This window comes from Marmota flaviventris, chromosome X, assembly GCF_047511675.1.
Source record: "Marmota flaviventris isolate mMarFla1 chromosome X, mMarFla1.hap1, whole genome shotgun sequence".
Lineage (NCBI taxonomy): Eukaryota > Metazoa > Chordata > Mammalia > Rodentia > Sciuridae > Marmota > Marmota flaviventris.
The window spans coordinates 134,261,304-134,268,174 of record NC_092518.1 but is presented as its reverse complement, the minus strand read 5'-3'; the positions used below and the strand labels follow the sequence as shown (position 1 = coordinate 134,268,174).

The window sequence follows — 6,871 nt, the reverse complement described above, 5'->3', positions numbered from 1 at the left end:
GAATATTAAAAAATGTTACCACCACTGCTCTTACCTTATCTGAATCTATAAAACATAGCACTTGTGTATCATCCTAATTAATAAGGGCATTTTAACTTTGGTACAATAGCACAATAAGTACTTACAAGTTTTGGACAAGACAGTGACTTGATAGTATGAATCTAAGTCCTCTTCCTAGCCTTCTCCTAAAACTACAAGTGAAATATAAGTTATAGAGAAAGTAGGTTCAGCAGCAAACTAGAAAACAGCGGCTGTTTCTTACCAGAAACTCTGAGGATTTTCTGCTAGCTATGTTATGTGGTGCTCTCAATTCTCTGTGAGTCCAAAATACTTTTCCTCCTCTAAGTTTTCTGGTCAGGTATTTTGGTCACTGAAAAAAAAAAAAATCCCAAAACGAGGAATTGGAAGGGCCATACTCTCTCCATAGGCTTATAGTAAAAACAGTCCTTCCTTGTTTCTCCTAGGTTCTGGTGGTTGCTGTCATTCTTTGGTGTTCTTTGGCTTTTAGATGTTAGACAGATCATTCCAATCTTTATCTCTGTTGTTGCATGGCTGCCTCCCTGAATGAGTCTATCTCTAACTTTCCTCTTTTTATAGTCCAACCAGTCATATTGGATTAGGGCCCATGATAATGATCTCATATTAATTTGATTACATGTGCAAAGATTCTGTTTCCAAATAAAATTGTATTCACAGGTTCTAGGAGTTAGGGTGTGGAAAGATCTTTTGGTGGACACAATTCAATGAATCATAGCCAGCAAGGAAGAGACATGGTAAGTTCTTCCCAGGACAAGTTCATAGGGGTCTTTAAAAGTACTTCTCTTCTTTCAGTGTCCTGGGCTGTTCACATTTAACCAGATTTCTTAGCTGGCAAAGTAGAACCCAGAGACTCTATTTTTTGACTCTCTTAATTTTGCCTGAAAGACTAGAATGAATGGTGTCTGCTGTAGTCCTTTTATCTCCCAATACCTTGTTCTCTAAGGAAGAGTTAACAGATGCACTAGTTAGGATTTTATTGGTCAAAAGTAGCAGAAACCAATTCCAAATAGCCCAGGAAACCATGAGAATTTCTATGACTACCAGATTGGGGATAGTGTATGACAGAACTATAGCTGGGCTTCCAGACCCAGACACCATCAGAACTCTCTACTTTTTTGTGTCTTTCATCACTCTGCATCCATTTCATTCTTCTTTTTCTCTGAAGACAATTTCTTCTGCATGTTCTATTGGAATAGTGACAAACATGACCAATAGCTCCCAATTACAGGTGACAGTCCAGGTGTGGGATCATTTGAAACCCTCCTGCTATAAAACATCCTCTAGATTTCTTTCTGTGTCTCAAATACCCATTAAGAGATAGATGCACCTGCTGGATGCGGTCTACATGCACTGCTGGCCCATGAGAGAACTTGGGAGATATTGGGAATATCTAGAAGGAGTATTCAATGGAGATTTTGTTCTATTTGGCTCCTTTCTCCACCTTCTCTTATGCCGTTTTCTCACTAGTAAAAGCTGCCTCATTGCCACCATGCCCTGATGCCAGGTTGCATCCTAGGTCCAGAAGGTAGGGAAATGATATGGAAAATCAGCCTAAGAGTAAGGAAATGAGTTACTCAAAGTTGAACACTAAACACACAGCATCTTTCTTCTACTTCGTTTTTCTGTGTTTCTTCTCTAACCTCTGAACTCTCACTTCTGGAATGAGCAGGTGGAATAAATTCTGGGAAATGTGAACTAGATCTAGTTCACATTTCCCAGAATTTATTCCACCTACTTATATTAAACATCTATGGGGAACATGGTAGGGCTAAATAACTGCATTAAAGGAGAGACAAAGAAACTGTACTGGTGTAGACTGTTGATACTCTGCATGTTGTTGCTAATGATAGACTAACCCTGTATGAATTGCCATAGCTCCCTTATAGGAGTGGGTCAGTGTTGGGCTTTTTCTTGAATGGATGCTTGTGCTGTTTTAGTCAGCTTTTTCACTGCTATGACTAAAGGACCTGACCAGCACAACTGTAGAGGAGAAAAGATTTATTTGAGGGCTCCTCATGGTTTCAGAGCTCTTAGTCCACAGACAGCCGGCTCCATTCCTCAGGGCTCAAGGTGAGGCAGGACATTATGGTACAAGAGTGTGGCAGGGAAACAGCTCATATCATGGCGATCAGGAAGGAAAGAGATACTCCACTCTCCAGGTATGAAATATATGTACCCTAAAGCCACACCCCAACACCCACCTCCTCCAGCCATACCCTATGCACGTACAGTTACCACCCAGTTAATCCCTATTGGGGATTAATTCACTGATTGGGTTGAGACTCTCATCATCCAATCATTTCTCCTCTGAACCTTCTTGCATTGTCTCATTCATGAGCTTTTGGGGGACACCTCATATCGAAACCATAACATGTACTTGTGGATTAGTTATACATATATTCTTTTAGTTATTCCTATAAACAATGAAATAGGGTAATTACTATTATTCATTCCATGTCGAAGAGATAAAATGTAAAGGTGAGACAGATTAAGTATCATAGTTCACCCCAAATCACACAGCCAGGAAGTGGTGGGGTTGAAGTTGGAACTCTGGTGATCTTTCTGGCTGCAGCTCAATTGCACCCCTCAGTCAAGTGTTGCCTCCAGTTTTCCTTTTTTTAAAATGTTTTTTAGTTGTAGATGGACACAGTATCTTTATTTTATTTTTTTATGTGGTGCTGAGGATCGAACCCAGGGCCTCGCACGTGCTAGGCGAGCATTCTACCACTGAGCCACAGCCCCAGCCCATCCAGTTTTCCTTTCATGTGTCTTAATCCTAAGCCTTAATTAAGGCTTAATTCTCTCTGTCTCTCTTTTGAGACAAGGTCTCACTATGTTGCCAGGCTAGCCTCAAATTTGTGATCCTCCTACCTCAGACTCCTCAGGAGCTGAGATTACAGGCACTACCATGTCCTACTTTAATGCTTAATTCTTAATGTCTGCTTTATATGTCTGTGTTTAGTTTCTTATTAGTCTGTGAACTCTTGTTGACTTTGCCTTCCTCCCAGCAGCCAGCACAGACCCTGACATAGAAGATATGCAGAATAAATAATGGCAGTGTGTTTGATATTGGTGTCTAGATAAGAATCACTGGTTCCTGAAGGAGTCTAAAGAGTACTCCTAAGATATAACTTTGGACAAGGAGTGGAGAAAGCCCTTGCATTGGGCTGTGACATTGCAGCATGAACTTGTTATTTGTTATAATTCTTTGGCTCAAAGAGTCAGTTTGTTTGCTTCACCAGGGACCACATTTACTGTGGCTGCCCACAGAGGCTACTCACAACTTCAGTATTATGGCTGGCATAAACTTCTAATTGTTTCTCCTGAGGCTTTCTTGCCAAGATTCTTTTCTGTTTCCTCAAGATTGGACTGTTGTGATTACTTTCTAGAGCCACTTTGTGAGACATGTGACTAGGAAGTCTCTCTCTTTCTAGAGTGTGAGTCTAGCAGGAGATGTGCCAGTTACACTTGGCTTTTGTTTATCTCTAGCAAGAGGATTGGACTTTCATATTACTTACTTTGGCTTTGCTGCAACTCTGAACTGTAGGCAATGGGTTGCAAGGGAGGGCTACAGATTAACTCAGATTTAGATGACTTTCTTGGTATCCCCTAAGCCTCTGATATCCTTGGCAAACTTGTGACTAGAGAGATGTCTCTTGTGCCTGTCCCATGAGGAACTCAGAATCTGGGCATCAAGTTGTTGGGAAATATTGATAGTTATGGAAAGAGAGTGAATTTTAGCTCATACCCTTGGGAAAAAAGAAATATCCATCTCTGTCCACATATTCATTTCCTAGCTCACTGCTTGCTTTTACAGAAATAGGAGAGAAGCACCTTATCTCTGAAGAAGCAATTAGAAATAATTTATTAACTATTGATGTATACAGGTCTTAGGTCCTTAACATCACCAATGATGGGTCTGTTGGCCTCTGTCCAAAGGAAACCATTTTCTGAACAGAGACCGCAGTTCTTCCCACCCTCCAGGAGAACTGGAAGTTAATACTTTAGGTAAGTGAACACTTTGTGGTTGTCCAAAGAATCATTGAATTTGGGCAAGCACTCACGATTTGACAGTTGTTTACAAAAAGCTCATCATGCTCATCCTAAAGGAGAATTAATCTTAATAAAATAAAGTTTGGTGCCAAGAGCAGGAAGGGACTCTTGGTCTGAATTTCTCCCCACTGTCACTGAGTGTTTGAGTTGGTTTAAGTCACCTGCTCAGGCCATCTCACAGATATAATTTGTTGATGATTTCATCTTACACCTGGCAGGGAGGTGCTAGAATGACATTTTTGGAAATACATGCAACCCGTGGAGTTCTTGGTGAAGAGCTTGTTGGTACCTTTTCCTTGGGAATAGTATTGACAATATCTCAATGTTGCAGGGTTCTTTGAATGCAAAGAAGCCACTTCTCTTAGACCTCCAGATGGAGTCTCTGGGAGAGGAGGGTCAGTATTTTCACTCAAGCATACGTGCATGAAGTTAACATTGGCCCTAATGGCAACAAGAAGTGACCACCTTCCAAAATGAGTAGCCTGTTCTGGGATGAAGGACATGGCAGCAGCCTTTTCACCAGGAGCTCTCCATGGAACAAGCCCTTTCAGTGGCCCTTGACAGAATATATGTTCTTAGTGCCCACTCTTCAAACCCAGGTATGCATACTGCTAAGGGTAAACAAAGTCTTTCCAAGGAATATCCATGAAGGTGTAGTTTTAAATTATGAATATTCACAGTAAGAGGAAATCATATCTTTTCAAGTATTTAAACATGACAAATTTCAGATACTAGCTTAAAAATGCCTGTGTGTGAGTAGTTTTCCAAATTTTTTTTTTTTGAAGGAAGGTGAGCAAAGGATCCCTCCCCTAAATATCCTGACCTTCCAACTGTCTGTTTCTCCTTCTCTCTTTTTGACTCAGTGCCACTATACTGTTATCCTTCTGTCCTTGAATGATGAGGCAGTCCCTTTCTATCTGTGATCAGGTCTCATTTAACTTGGTGTGGAAGCACATGGGACGCTTGTTGGCCACAAAACTTGCTGTAACCTCCAGTCTCTCTTCCTTAAATACTGTGTTCTTTTTGATGGAGGATTGGGGGTGGTCTACTAAAGCTGCTGGAGGCCTAAGGGCTGAAAATCTCAGAAATGAGCTTGTGTCAAGGGTTGATGTGCTTTATTCAATTTGGTAGTTTACAAAGAATTGATTCCTATGCTTTTTCTCCCTTCCTATAGCTGTGGATAGAGGAAATGAATTACCAGGAAATTGGAAACCACACCAAAGTGACTGAATTCATTCTCATGGGGCTGTCCAGGCACCCAACATCCCAGAGTGTTCTCTTTTGGGCACTGATGTTTCTCTACATAGTAACTTTGGCAGGAAACAGTATGATCATTTTCTTGGTTGGAGTCAACTCTCAGCTGCACAACCCAATGTATTTCTTCCTTGGTAACTTGTCTGTGCTGGATCTTCTGTTCTCCACCAGTGCTGTGCCTCTGATCATGGTGAACTCATTGCAGAACTTCCCCACCATCTCCTACAGCTTTTGTTTTGCCCAGCTTGCTATCCGAGCCTTCTTGGCACTGGCTGAGTTTTTCCCTTCTTGCCATTATGGCTTACAACCGATTTGTGGCTATTTCAGACCCACTCAGGTATAAGCTAGTCATGTCTCCTTGAGGGTGTATTTTAATGGCTTTGGTTGCCTGGATAAGAGTCCTCCTGATCACTATTATACCTATTTTGCTGTTTCCTGTCAGTTTCTGTGGGCATAATGCAGTCAATTACTTCTCCTGTGAAGTCCAAGCCATCTTTAAACCGCTCTGTTCTAATACCATTTCCCTAGAGATTATGATGATGGCATGTGCTGTCATTTCAATGCCAGTACCTTTAATTTTTATTCTTATCTCTTACTTTTGTATCCTCAGGGCTGTCTTAAGAATCCAACCACAGGAGGCCAGGCTTAAAGCCTTTTCCACATGTGGTTCTCACCTGATCGTGGTCACCATCTACTTTGGGACACTAATATATATTTATGTGAGACCCCAAACCCAAAAGTCCCAAGATGGAGATAAAATTGTCTCTATATTTTATGCAGTAGTGACCCCTATGCTAAATCCCTTAATTTGCACTCTGAGAAATAAAGATGTGAAAGCTGCTCTCAGGACAGTAACTTGTAGGGCCACATCCTGATGCCTCAAGGACACAATGGCATGTTGGAACAAGATATCAATCTTAGCTTTTTTAGACTATCACCCAGCGGTGATAGTATAGCTCAAGGACTTTAGCTGTCCTAGCAACTTTGAATCTTTGAGAGACACTTCCAAAATGAAAAAGGGCTTGCAAAGCATCTGAATAACACACAAGAACAAGGATTTATTTTTATTTTTTAAAAAAATTTTGTTACCTGGAATTGAACCCAGGGGTTCTGAACCACTGAGCAACACCATCCCTTTTTAAAATATTTTATTTAGATACAGGGTCTCACTAAGTTGCTCAGGGCCTTGCCAAGTCGTAGAGGCTGGCTTTAAACCTGCAATCCTCCTGCCTCAGCTTCCTAAGACACTGAGATCACAGGTGTGTATCACCATGCCTGGCCTAAGAACAAGGATTCAGTGACATAAAGTATAAACTGCTATATATAAAAAGGGCTGAGGATGTAGCTCAGTGGCAGAGCACCCCTTGGTTTATTTCCAACCACACACACACACACACACACACACACACACACACACACACGACACACACACACACACTCAGAACTGGGAAAAACATTGCAATCTACTACAGAGGGTTAGGCCATGCTTGGGTGTGAGCAAAGAGGCTGGTAGCTTTACCTGTGG

The 6,871-nt window shown here is 41.3% G+C and overlaps 1 pseudogene; it reads left to right on the top strand.

Annotated features, from left to right (window-relative positions):
* Positions 1-1,243: 1,243 nt before the first annotated feature.
* Positions 1,244-6,221, top strand: LOC139703184 (olfactory receptor 13H1-like; annotated as a pseudogene).
* The last annotated feature ends 650 nt before the right edge of the window (positions 6,222-6,871 follow it).